A 14,771-nucleotide genomic window follows, 5' to 3' on the forward strand; every position below is an offset into this window, starting at 1 on the left:
TAACTGTCACTGTAGCACTTAATTTATGGGTAAGGATGTGAGATTGTTGGCAATTTTCATATACTTTTGCGCGAGAAGTTAAGACTTCTTCATGAACTCTGCTATACAGATGATGCAACTTCGAGTACATTTATATCTTTTAAATTCTTCTGTGACTTTAGTAAAACTGCAGTGTGATGTAAGAAAAGTTCACTTGGGTTCATCAAGACAAACACTGGCTTTTCCAAAAGACTGAGCGCTATAATAAACTCAGTACAAGACCACAATAATCCCAATAAAAGGTGCAAAAACACGGGGGGGAAAAAAGCCCTTTTCGGGTTGCAAAGAGAATATATTAGCTTCCATGAGCCTAAAAGCTAATATAGTGAATAGCTCGAGCTGTAGACATTATCGCAAAACATAATTAGTTAATGAGAAAAACTTGGAGGCCATTAGAGCTGAGCTTCTGCAGCTGAAGGGCAACAACAAGATGTCGCACCTAAATGGGTTACAGAACAGCAGGGTTGAGTGTGTGTGCGTGTGTGTGTGTGTGTTGGAGTGGTGGTTGGAGATGCAGCTGAATATCAGGAAAAGAAAATGATGAAACCCAGTTATTTTGCTATACAGTCCGCTTCCATGCTTGAAGGAAAAATGGAGTCATCAGGCAGCTTAATAGACGGTAGATAACAGAGAAGGACTTAGTAAAAGACAAAATATAAAGAAAAAGATTATAGGGAAAACTCACTCAAAAGATAAAAGGATAAAAAAAAAGTTGACGAGAGAAAGGGTCTCACGAAAGATGTCCCAGTTCCTCTCTGCACTACAAGTCAACATTAATCAGCCTTCACTTTCAAAGGTCTGAAATGTAAGAGCAGCTCCTCGACTGTCAGTGTGTCTAGGATAAAAGATCTACCAGAGATAAAACAAGCTTAAATATTCACATAGATATGTGTATAATGAAACAATATAATGAAACCAGATATTTACACAAAAGAATAACTACTGATGTTGAACATCATGCACTTTTCCTGTTTTAGTCGAATTGTCTTCACCAAATGTATTTATGTTTGCCACAGTAATCAATAAGAGATTGATTTTGTTTCTATTATTTTTCAATCTGTCAAATCTGTCAACATGTTAACAACGGATTAAGCAGTTTTAACTGCTGATAAAAGTGACAGAGGACACAAATATGGGAAATGTGGAAGCATCTCCTGTATCAAATTGACAGAGGAATAACAGAGAGTTGGCCATTCTAAGGTAAAAACCCAGTGCATACAGCGTTCATGTTTTGTTTTGTTTTTTCATCCAGACGGCTTCCCGCGCCCCCCCTGCAATGACACGTGCCCCCCCTAGGGGGCGCGCCCCACAGTTTGGGAACCTCTGCTCTAAGGTGTGATTTATTTTGTGAAGCACACCGGCCCAACACAACATTCTACTTCACATGCTTCCATATTTTGCTCAAAAATGTAATTATGACCAATTTTTCCAATTTTAGTGTCACCAAAATGATGACTGTCGTTGTCCATTAATAAATTTTGTGAAATATAATCTTGCCTTCTTGTTGCTTTCAGTGTAATGGCTTCTACTTCTCTGAGTGGCCCTTCAGCTCATATTATTACAGCTTCAACCTTACAAGGTGTTTTGCTTTTGTTCTAGGGTTGAGTCAAAACGTCAGACCAAAACAAAAGTTCGCACTGGGATACAGAAGCTGTCTCCCTCCTAAACCCTTTGATGGATGAACATCCCTATGTTGTTTTGGTTAATGTATAATTGTTTGAAGAAATGAATACGGTACCTTCAGAAAACCAGAGTTGTGAACATCCATAGTCCTCTTCCATATATCTTGCCTGATTTTTTTTTTGTTTTGTTTTGTTTTTTGCATGATGTCACAAAAGGAAGTGATGTGATTGAGTCTGGTGTTGTATTAGAATATATTCACAGCTGTGCATCCGTTTAACTCAAATATTTTGACGCTTAAAAATTCATATCATCATCTTCTCTTTCCCAAATAGTTGGCACATAGTCATCTTAGTGAAGGTTAACTTCTGAATTTCAATAAAGTAAAACTAAATGTAATCATTAACAAAAATATCTGGTATTTTGCAAAAAACAAACAAACAAACAAACAAAAAAGTTATTTGGGTAATTTGTTTGTTTTGGTAGAATTGCATTTTCTACCAAATTGAAATTTAACATTTCAACAAGTTAAATTGCATGTAACTTGTTGAAATCTTTTGGGTATTTCAACAAAATACTCAATGCTAAATGCAGTTTAGCCTGCAATTTTTTGCAGGCTAAACTGCAAAAGATCACCCTGATTTAATGCAAAATAGTGAGGATAAAATGATTTTCACTGCTGTGCATATGACCAACTGACTTGTTTTTATCTATGCATTTTTTTAAGCCAAATTTTACCAATTGACTCATCTAACAATATGTTAAGAGTCCTTACCTGACACACTGCAGCTCCTAATTGCTTTTTAACCATGTTGTTCTTGTCCAGAGGCAGTAAATCTAGTCTAACATCTGTTCAGCGAAGCCTGTAATTCAACATAAAATGGCAAGCTCTGTATATGCCGTGGCATTAATAAGTGCTATTAAATCCTGCCTGTTAAAGTGTAGGAAGTACTTACTGCAGAGTCTCTATAGCTATTAGTGGATGACAGATCTTGTGTGAGCGACACGCTGCTGAGGCCATGCGAGACTCTGGACAGTCTTAGCATGGGAGACACTTTTTTTCAGTTAGCAAACCATTATCTTTAAACTTAAATTCAATTACTTTCTTAGCTCTCCCCTGATTCCCAAACTGTTGACCAGTCTAACTCCTCATTCTCCAGCCCTGTTATGACCAAGATGTGACAGAAACCGAAGGTGCCAGCAACAAAACAACAAATACTCAGAAAAGCATTCAGGAACATGGAAGGCAGTGGGTCAAAGTAAACAATCACAGATCAAAACGAAGGGCTTATATTTTGTTTTGTCACCGGAGTGACCAGCAGGAAACTCAACGTTCAATCAGACCAGAGAAGCTGTGTTGAAAAGCTTCCTCTTTAAACCGCATGTTACAGTCCCTACGTCATGCAGTTTAAGGCAGAAAAACTAGAATAAATTAGACGTTTTAGAGTAAAACAGAACATGGTAGAAATAGTTTTCTAGTCTTAGATTTAAATTCATGTGCCAAACCAATTAGTTTAATTTGAATAGTTGTCCAATGACTGTTTTTTTTAGGCAAAAATAGTGAATACTGTGCAAATGCAGGGCAAATATGCACAGGCTGGGTAGAAACAATAAGCAAAGCAGGGATTTTGAGAGCGAGAAAGAGGTGAATAAAGTCAGCGTGTAGGCTGTGTGTACCTCTCTATACTCTTTGCTTCCAGGGAGCCCTGAGGCCTGCAGCAGGAAGCTTGCTTGTACGGCGTGCAGTGAGACAAATATATCAAATTTTAAAGAGGCTTTTACTGTTTTCCTAACAAAAACATTGTTCGACCAACCCAATCAAGGCTGAAATCCATAAACTATATGCATCTGATGATCACGCTTGTATGTCCAGGTTATCAGTTTTATACCCTGAATATATTCAGATCACCAATCTCAGATACACAGAGCTGATCCAGACAGATAAACATGCATTGTGACACTAATTTTGAATGAAATCAGCTAAATCCCGGAATAATATAAGATTATTATTTTTTGGTTCACTTTTTTAAATTAAAGTTTAGCTATGTTAATATTACTATTGTTGTCAAGTGGTCAAAGTTGACCACTTTTGATGGCAAACACACTGTTTCCATGGAACGCATGGAAAAATCTTTAAAAAAAATCAAATCAGAAATTGTAGGTGAATGCTCGTATCCTTTATTGGATGAGAAACATTGTATTTTTATTGTGCTCATGATGATCTCTGTGGTATAGAACCACACTATTATTGCTGGTTTGTGACCACATGATAAAAGCTAATTAAGTTCTGGCCGCAAGTTAATATGCCATGAAAATGAGTCGACTAAACCCAGGGTATAATACAAGAAAATGTGTGGTTTTAACATGACAAAATGTAAAATGTTCAATTGTATTTATACTTTTGGGAGGTGTTCTCCAGCACATAATGTTACAAAAAAATAGTTTTTCTTTTTTTTTTTTACTATAAGCCATTCATATGCTTTGCATTCATATGCAGGCATAAAGTGCAGCATCATAAACACATGAAACTAGTTTTCATGTGTTTATGAAAAACATGAAAAAAATAAGTAAACTATTTGAGTTATCCCATGAATGTTTCACATGCAAAATACATGTTTATTTGAGGTCTATATCTGCAATAGCAATTAAGAAAATGGGGGGGTGGGAAAGAAATAATTTCAATAATCACTTTAAGAGTAAAACTGAGTTGATTATTTCTGTTCAGAAATTTAAATAAAATATCATCAATGATTTCTATTCTTTGACATTTTCCCTCTTACTGGACAACGAGGATCATATGTCTTACATTTTACAGGGTTACCATAATAGCTATTGTAACGCTAATGAAGTAAAACACTTTTTTTTTCCTTCTACTTTCAGTTCCTCCAGGCTCTTATAATAAAAAATGCATTCACGCATTACTGATCTAATATGTTCACGTCCATCTTGGAGTTTTTAAATGTAAAGCGTGCCGCCTTTTGCAAGCGTTCGAGAGTATGAAAATCCTTTACTCAGAGGCTCCCGTAATGATGCCATTAGAGTGAAGATGGAGTGAGTGTTGAACCTCGAGGCTCAGGCGCACGGCAGATGATTCCCCTTGAGTTCACTTCCCTCAGATCCATCACCCAGTGAGGCCAACCCAACACCAACACACAAGCCAACACCAACAACGCCACTGGCAGAAGCAGCACAGCATTTACATCATACTGTCTCTGTCCCCCCGGCAGTAAATCCATACACCTGCAAAACGACGGCAGCCTCCTTTTTTACCTGGATCTCTCTGAGGCCTGTAATTTCAGGGAAACAATCTTTCTCTGACTAAGCGTAAATTGAGGATATTTTCCCTCACTGATCCCTGTTGTAAGCTAGTCAGCACTTTGTGGGAGACAGAAAGATTGGCTAGAAACTGCTGCCATGGCACTGAAGGGACGTGTTGCTGTAAATCAAGTTAAAACCCCGGTCTGAACAAATCGGTATTCCTGTGTCCTCGTGATTTAATCGTGCTTTCTTATTTTTCTTTCGGCAACGTATGTACAGTGCTGTGAATAAGCATTTGACTCCAACAGATTTCAACAAACTTCTGTTTCAGTTTTTTTGTGGTCAGAAAATCAAACAAATTTCAAAATAAGACAATAATCTGGTCAAAGGGAAAAATCATTTTTGAAATTATGATTTCATTTTATAGGAGAACAAAAAGGTTGTTCAAAGCAGCCCTTTGTTATAAAGTAATTGCCCCCCTAATCCTAATAACTGGTTGTGAAACCCTTTGCAGGCAGCCGCTGCCATCCAGCATTTGTGACAACTGGCAAGGAGTCTTTTACCACGCTGTGAAGGAAATTGGCTCAATATATTTTACAGAATTATTTTCAATTCAGCAACAGCAGAATATCCCTTTAAGTATGAATGGTCTGTTAAAGGTCATGTCACTGCATTTCAGTTGGTTTAGATAAGACTTTGACAAGACTTTGGATAATTATCCTGCAGCATAAGTTGCATAAGGCCTCTTTAGCTTGACAGTCTCCATACTAGCATAGTAGCTCCTAACATTACACTACCACTACCATGTTAAATTGTATGATGTTCTTTTTTTTCCCTCAAATGCTTTTCTAGTTTTACAACATATATAATGGGACAGGTATCTTCCAGAGAGCTCTGATTTTGTCTTGTCAGTCCATAAAATATTCTTCCTAAACTCTTTGAGATTATCAAGTGTTTTTTAGAAAATATTAGATGGGCTAACAGATTCTAGTTTCTTCATTCTTCTAATCTGGGGGTAATCAGGCTCTTATGACACTTATTAAACCAAGCCAAATTTGGGGGTAATCATAATTCATGATTTGCCATGAAAATACAATGCTATTTTTACAAAGGGGCTGAAAAATACTCTTGCATCTACTCAAATTATTGTTGTCTCAAATTATATATTGTCAAATAAGTAGAAACATCATCAATCAGTGAGGTTGCTTATACCTGGAATAACAGAGCTGAAAAGTAAATCACAGTAAAACTGCATCCAGATGACTGCAAAGTAAATTTATATGACAATAACTGAGGGATATTTAAAGTCAATCAATCTTTAAAGAACCAAAGTAAGTCAAGATGTTGCTGTCAATAAGTCCTGAATAATGTCACAAACAAGGCCAAGGAGTAGCTTTGGGGACGATTACAGGAGTTTGGTAAGATCGAATCACAGTGCTGAAATCTCAGCACTACAATAAGCGGTAATGAGCAAGCTAATGACTGGTTTATTCTTACCAGTTTGGGGGCTTTAGTTTAGCACTTGGAAGGACATTAGTCATCAGACAGGAAAGAGCCATGGGGAGCAATCCTACATCCACTTCAAAGGGAGCTTGATTGTGGTAACAAGTGGCTGCAGGATAAATATATTTCACCTTTCACTCCCCATGGAAATCAAATCAGGTCGTCTGAACCTCTGACATTTAACAGAACATGATTCAACTAATTTCCTTTACTTCTACAAGTTATGTGGCTCATTTTTATTTGCCAAGGTTAACAAAAAGGTCACCCGCATAAGTTTCTGAAGTTTTATAATACCATTATTACCCGTCTAACCAGGATACTTTAACCAAGATTCTAACTTGCTAATCTTCTTAACAGTTAATGATATATAAAATAATGCTTCTATTTTGTGTTTTGAATTTACTAATACTCACAGTACAAATGTTTTTTTTAAAGGAAGACATAATACAGCTTTGAGTTATATAACTTCATATGTAACATATGAAGGCAACTTGGATTTTATTTAGGTTCACCAGATTAAATGTTGCTAACCTAAGGCACTTTGTAATAATCAAAAGAGGCTCCCAATAGCCTTACTTACAGAAAATTAGATTTTACTTTTAAAATATAATTTAAAACGATTTTAAAAGTAAAATCTTTGTACGTCATCAGAAGACATACAGAACTAAACCAAAAACTGAAAATACACCCAGAAGAAGCCACTTTGTCCAAAGTAGATATCTCCTCTTCCTCTCTATAACATTTAGCTGGACAACTAGTTTGTAGTCGGACACAGATTTCGAATCACACTCTACAGTTGCAGTATTTCTATACATTTTTTTTTTTGGATAACATGTATTTAATATGTTTAAATCACTGCATAATTTCAACGTGCCAGAAGTGACTAGAACATCTTCCATCAGTGATGTTCAGAGGATCTTCCTTTACTTATGAGCAAATCAGGTACAGCATCACACTTGATGTCAGCCTTTCTATCTGATGTGTTGTGTGAAGGCGGCCTGTGAGTTGAGTTCTTCTCTTAGATGACAGTGTGTGCTCTTTGTTCTAGCTGTGTCTTGTGACGGGTCTGCAGTGTGCTGGATGAGTCTGGAGCTGCGTCACCGCTGACTGTAATGGCAGAACACTGCAGGGAGGAAAAAACTACAGCATTCGACTTGTACCTTTTGTTCTTAAAAATTAGAAAGAACATTCTTACACAGATGGAAGACTGAGTGAAATACTTTAAGATGTACAGATTTACAATGGTTATTATACTCCTCTTGTGACGGCTTTAATGTGACATTGTGAGTGTAATATCTGAAGGAAGTGTTTATGTTAAGTCATCCTGTAATAGAAATGAACTGAAAAGACTGTGACTGCGTGATCGACAAAATGCTTGTAAATTTAAGATATAAACATCAAAAGCCCAATTTCCATGTAACACGACTGAGTAAATGAAGGCGGTCCTTGTTATTATCTCCCCTGAGCACAAGTCTCCCATTTTAATTTTAAAAAGGCACAGCAGGACAAATTCTCGGCGTCCTGTTTGGAATTGACTGCAGCGCCACACAGGTTTCATTTTCCCACTCACCAATGTCTCTAAAAGGCAGCGCTTGAAGCTACTGTACAAACTATCACCAAGGCAACCGGAGCGCTTCATAAAAATATCACAAAACCAACAATACGACACAAAACAAGAAGGCCACTTCTGATAAATTCATATGTGATCACAAAGGCAAATGGGTTTTTTCTGAACCAACTAAGTTTCCATCTTTTTAACTGCAATACGGCACTCCGTCACATTTACTCTGTTTTATCAACCTCATCCACAAGAAAGGTCACAGCATATCTATTATTAAATGACTTAGCTGGGTATATTGCATTATTGATCAGTTCAGAACTACTTCTGAAAACACCCTCTGTGTCACTGACCCAGCTGTCATGTACAGTATTGTGGAACCCCCACCCAAAATTTCTATTTTTACATTTAATTTTGCTTTTGTTACCATATTTCCATGTTTTCAATTTAAAACAAATGGTAATCGCCGACAAGAACGATGTAAGTAAATACAACAAGCAGTTTTCAAAAGATACTTTGTTTTAGACAAAAGAAGTCATCCAAACCAACTAGGCTTTATGTGAAAGGTAATCCACCATGTGTTAAATCTTGAATTACCTGTCATTAGCCGTTTTTATGGAACGATTACTTCAACCTGACTTGTCTCTTACAGGCCAGATTCCTGTGAAATTAAGAAATCACTGAAACAAAACCTGTCTTACTACAAGAAGTTGGCCAAACGATTCCTAAAAGCAACTCATCTGACCACAATCAAAAAGAAACTCAACAACAGATCAGATACAAAGTAATAATGTTCATCTTGTCTGGAGAGAGATATAAAGTTATTGCTGAGGCTTTTGTACTTCAACGAATCACACTAGTTGTGTTTCTGTTGACCATATAATTGTGCAATTTGACATTTTGAAAATAAATTTGCTTGGAAACTCAACAATTATGAAAAAAAAAAAAACCTTTATTGATAAACCCCCATCGACATCTATCAATAAGATGTTTTTTTTTTTTGGCCGTACCAAAATCAGTTTATCTCACAAAACTGCGATGGAAACACTTTTTTTTTCGCATTACACAAGTCACATGATCAGCAACCAGATGTTTCCAGTGGCACAAACCACAAAGAACAAAACAACAGGATCATGGCCTGGCATGTTTTTAATGACCTATAACGTGAACAAACTAATTCAAGTGTGATGTCATTTCTTATTTAATGGGGAATATCGCAATTGCATTTTTTTTTTCGACAGTGGAATATTGACGTTTTGTGCACATTTGTAATGGAAATTCAGCTAGTGTGCTATTTTCCATGAACAGAGGAAATGTGGAACAGTAATGAACCTTTTTAAGTCTACCAGCATCCAAGAGAACATTAATGACTTATCACAAAAGAGCCCAGAACAACACTTGCCTTAGTTAAGGTGTTCATGTTTCAACAAAAAGAAAATCTTGGCAATAGGAGAAGTTGAGACCAAAATCACTGCTGTTCATAAACAACATAATAGGCTCTGTAACATTTCCTAAAAAAAACAAATCTCAATGTCTTGTTTCTAGGAAAATAATTTTGTTGACCAAGAAAAGAAAAGTGGAACTTTTTAGAGGGTGTGTACCCAGCAAAACCTACACAGGTCACAGTTAAACATAGTGGTAGTAATGCGATGGCCTGATGATGACATGGATAACTCATAATTGATGAAGCCATTCTGCTATCTTATGAAAAAAATCCATAAAGGGAATATCAGACCTTAGGTTTTTGACCATAAATTCAATAGCACCTTCATCATGATTCAATGATTCGAAGTACACAAGCAAGTGCACCTGTGGAAGGCTCTAACAAAACCAAATTGAGGTTTTGAAGTGGTCTAGTTAAAGTTCCAAGTTACAGCCAATAAAGATACTGTTAATACTTGAAACCTCCCATTGGTGGAATCTAACCTCCTCTTGAACCTAAAAGCTTCATAATATTTTATTATCACAGATGATTGATGGTATTTGCTGCTGCTAATACAGGTACAACCAGTTATTATGTTAAGTTACTTTTTCGCATATATAAAGGTTGCTTTGGACAGCTTTTTAAAAAAAATGAAATCATAATTTGAATAATGTGTTTTGTATTTACCCCATGTTACCTTTAATGATCTGAAATATCTGACAATGACAAAAGCAAAAGGAAGCAAATACTTTTCACAGCACAGTATGTATGAGTACTCCAAATTAGTCAGAATCATAAAAATCAACCAAACTTTTCAGAAATTGTTCGAGGACAGTTTATTATTTCATTTGAATGAAATACAGTATTTCATTTTAATAATACTCTGAGGTAACTGCACAAGCAGGTTTTGTGTTGTTGATGGGAGTTGTGTAACATCTGACTGAGCCACCTGAACTCTCAGCATATCAGGACCATAAAAGCAGCTCAGGAGCAAAAATGTACTGTGAGAGCACCGCATGGGGCAGAGCAAGCAGCAAGAGCTCAGAGACACCCGCCCACCCTTCCTGAATCAGCCGTTTCTGTGGCGACCGGAGCGGAGAGGGGTGGAGGGAGGCGCGCGGCGAGATCGAGGAGACAAACATTTTAAAACCTGGTGGGAGAAACATGGAGGAGTGGATGGACTGATGGCGTGGAGGTGGTGGGGTGTTAAACTGAAGGGTGGGGGACCAGCTATGGTCAAGTCCTCAGCATCACAATCTGTGACAGATTGACAGTCAAAGGCAAACAACAGCAGCATTCAGTGAAAGACACAAACACCTCAGGGATTTTGTTTTTTTCCCTGTCAAAGGCGGCTCAGGCCATGGCCATGGCTCAGGGGGGTTAAATGTCTTTCTGTATAATCTCAAACAGCAACTCGCTTCTTTTAAAACCTTCACTTTGAAGAAATTATGAAGTGCTATAAATAATGGCAGCATGGGACTTACTTTCAGATTTCAAACAAAAGTGAACTCAACAAGTGGTATGTCACAGGATTCTGAAGTAAACACAGAGCTGCCATTAAACCCACTGAGATTACGCAGCAAACAACATGGAGGAAAAGGTGCTAAATCAGAGCACAGGTTTTTATCATGCGCGGAATCAACGAGTGCTATGACGCATAGAAAGGGTTAGTTTTTTGACATACGTTCAGAAAAGCAATCTTTTGTTTAAATTAGTTATTTAATAGTTATTACATAATAGCCTCAGCAATGATTTTAGTCTTGTACCACCTTGTCTTCTGACTGTGTCAAAGCCACACCAGTTAAGAATGACTGCAGAAAATCTCTTGCGCAGTTTGTACCAAAAGCTTCCACTAAGCTCAGGAAAAACAGTGAAAAACGCAAAAGCCTGTGGCTCCTCCTGACAGTTGTCGCTAAACTCCACGCAGACCCACTGCGGGCTGCTCAATCTGCATTCCAGCAGATACTGTAGTCTGCCTTAAGCACGGCAGCTGAGACGCCACTGTTTACATTGTGTTTTCTCGTGTTTGTCTGCTTCTGAGAACCGGTGAGAGATCAGTGAGGGAGCCAGAACATGTTCCCTGTAAACCCAGTCACACACATGGATTCACACATGGTAAAAAATAAGGATGAAATATGAACATTTCAACTCAGGAAGGTGCAACACTTCCCTCCAAGTCTGAGCGATCATGCACATGTAAAAAAAAAAAAAAAAAAAAAAAAAAAAAAGAAGAAAAAAAGAAAGAAAGAAAGAAGCACCCACACCTGTCACATCAACGTGCACAACAAAGGTAGATACACCTCATCTTATAGCAAGTGACAGCAGTCAGTCGTGGAATTGGTTGCAAACAGTCAAAATAATCAGAAAATATTTAAACAATAATAATGAATCGTCGCCTGAAGCAGCTCATTGTTTAAATCTGATTTCATCCCGACTTACCTGCTTGTGATGCTGATGTCAGACTCCTGGTGGTGTGTGAGAGTGTGTGTGTGTGAGAGAGAGAGGCTGCTCAGACAGTGGCAGAAGTGCGCAGAGACTAGGCTGAGTTGGTCACACCGGCATGAACCAGAAGAATGACTGGTTTCTGCTCTGCACCTCGCAGTTCACTCCTCTTCCCTCCGCGCCTCAGAGACAAACAGCAGCTCTTCCTCCGCTGCCTCTCCCTCCCTTCGTCTTTCACACAGACTGTGGAGCAGCAGCAGAGTGAAGGAAGGAAAGGAGGAAAGGTTGGGGGGCTGCAGATTCTCTGATCAGTCTCTCTTCCTCCCTCTCCTGTAGGCAGTATCTCTCCCCAAGTATGGCTAAAGACAACAATAGCTGAGGGAATGAAGTATTGGGGGAGGGTTAGAAGTGGTTTTATATATTAAGTTGCAGGTATTTGTGTTGTGTATTGTGATGCGAGAAACGGCATGCTCCATCAACAACACTGCGCACCAGTGCCCATGCAGGCGTATGTGGTGGTGGGGGGGGCTTCACTCCCACCTTCTGCTCCCCCTTTTCACAACCGCCTACCCATCCCTCTTCTTGCCAGCCCCACACCAGCCTGTTGAAATGAGTCATCAGCCGTCAGCCAATCAAACGGTGGCACACAGCTCGAAGATTAGAATAACAGGAGTATTTATGCACTCCCATAAGGAGATGAAAATGAAATGGAGAATTGTCCAGGAGGACCTGACATTCTTGGTGAAGTGATCGAAGCAAACAGTAACAGACTCGTTTTAAATTAAGTGTGTCAGCGCTGCACTGTGAATGTAATTTCATTTTAGTTTAATGTCATACCTGGTGAGCAACAATTGTTTTATTTGGTCAAACATTTCTTAAAGCCGCATATTTACATATGTATGTATTTGGAAATGTGCAGTGTTGATCGCTACATGACTTGGAAAGCGTGACTCACTGGTATGTGATTCATTCAATCAGACCCTCAGCCACTTTTGAGTAAAACTTTGGCCTAACCCCCCATACATGCCCTAAAAACTGAAGGTAACTGGGGCCTGTAATCTTAGGCTGCTGTGTAATTTAGACCTACGCAATAAATCACAGAGATGTGCGTGTGCTGGGAAGTAGGAGGTATTATTTAGAGCATAAAAAGAACCAGAAGTTAAATTTACTGCTTCCACTTAAACAGGGATTGATGAATGGGACTTTGTCTGAAACCCATTTTCTACCTATTTAATGCTTCTCAGTCATGAGATTACAGTTTAATTTGTTCTCAATTGTTCTTTTCCAGCAATAAGAAGCAATTGTCAGATTTACATTCTGGTTGGTTCATTTGAAGAATAACAAAAATAAAAAAAAAGTCATAGGTAAAAAAAAGTCATAGGTAGAAATTATGAAAAAATAATAAAATAATTACTTGGGGACTGATGTCTTAACTTTCCAAAATAAAAAAATAAAAAATCCCAAAGCAAGAACATTGAAAACTGTCTTTGGAAGACAAAATAATATTCCAGTCAGTGGTTTTGGTGAACTATTTTATCTTATTTTATTTTTAACAATTCAAATAATTCAAACAAATCAAAAGGTAATATAATCATAAAGCCTTCTATACACGAAGATCAACTTTAGTTAAATTAAATGCACAATCCACAATAGAGATGTGTGGAACAAAGAAAAAGCATAGAGCTGTTTAATTGGCCATAATGCATTAAGCAGCAGGATACAGTGTCCACAAAAGGTCACCGAGATAATACCTTGGTGGACTCTTTTTCATTATCTTTCACTAACCTCAGCGTTTTCTCTGAGATAAAGAGCGGACCCACTGGGTACCATGGTAGGCCACTGCTAATTAGGACTTTAGGGACATTTTTTTTTACACTCTTGGGTTTTGTCTGTTTGCTGTGTAAAATAAGTTATTTCTTATTTCTAATGTGAATGCAGAAAAAACAAACTTGGTGGCTGGCACATTTCCCCATTGCATCCACATGAACGCACAAATGTAGATGTTCTGCACATGATGTTACAAAATAAAAATAACTGTTAACATCACTGGTTATAAAATCATGATTGTTTGAGACGCATTTATTTTGAGTCAAAACTTCAGGGATTTTGGTACGCCTGTGAAGTGTACAGTAAATTACACAATGACTGTAAGCTAATAACCATAATCCCCCAAAAATAACTCTTCAACAATTGTGAGCCCTATAAGCTGTGGTGGCCTATTGTCAGGGACACATGTCTTCTGTCCAGCAGGAGAAACAATTTCAGCCTAAAGTGAGAGGGTGGGAACGAATATTAACAAGATCAATAACTGTGAACAGAACAGCAGGAAATGGGAAACATCAGAGGAAGAAAAAAACAGAGGCGGTTTGTCTCTTGAAGGAAAGCTGCACTGTATCATTTTAAGTAATTTCTTTGGTCACAGACTCAGAACGGCCTTGCAATCCTATGCAAATTATGATGTATATCAACTGTTTCTCAGCAAAGCTATCACATACTTGGAAAATCTATTATTATTATTATTATTATTATTATTATCCTCAGTTGATGCAGAGGGCGGGTCGGAATGTTCTGTTTGTCATAGTTGTTACAGCGCCATTGCATGTTTATATGAACTTTGCAAAGATCCACGTCTGCTCTGTGCAGGTAAAACTAAGCACAGAAATCTGAACAAAGTGGGTTATTTTTTAAATAATTATTCTATGTTGCTTGATTCAAATTGAATCCGTCATAGAACCGCATCACTGCAGTCTGCAAGTGAACAAAAGTTTAGTGGTTCAGATTAGTTCCCTTCTAGATGTGTTTATTTTCATCAGTGCAGAGAAAATGTTTGCATTGTGTTGCATGAAATTAGCTATTGTTCCTATCAAGTCATTTGAGTAGAATACACTGTAGTGCATGTGCATTTTGTCTAGTGTCAGAGATTTGGTG

General features: G+C 37.8%; 1 protein-coding gene across 1 annotated transcript in view; it reads right to left on the reverse strand.

Moving 5' to 3' along the window:
- Positions 1-12,317, reverse strand: part of LOC106956425 (prickle-like protein 2) — a 48,462-nt gene extending 36,145 nt beyond the window's left edge. Inside the window, exon 1 of the mRNA XM_015047256.1 lies at positions 11,841-12,317. The gene's annotated coding sequence lies outside the window, so the exon portion shown is untranslated. The remainder of the gene's footprint in view (positions 1-11,840) is intronic.
- Positions 12,318-14,771: the final 2,454 nt, after the last annotated feature.

The sequence above is a fragment of the Poecilia latipinna genome, unplaced genomic scaffold, assembly GCF_001443285.1.
Source record: "Poecilia latipinna isolate Pla-1442-1.1 unplaced genomic scaffold, P_latipinna-1.0 Scaffold816, whole genome shotgun sequence".
Taxonomy (NCBI): domain Eukaryota; kingdom Metazoa; phylum Chordata; class Actinopteri; order Cyprinodontiformes; family Poeciliidae; genus Poecilia; species Poecilia latipinna.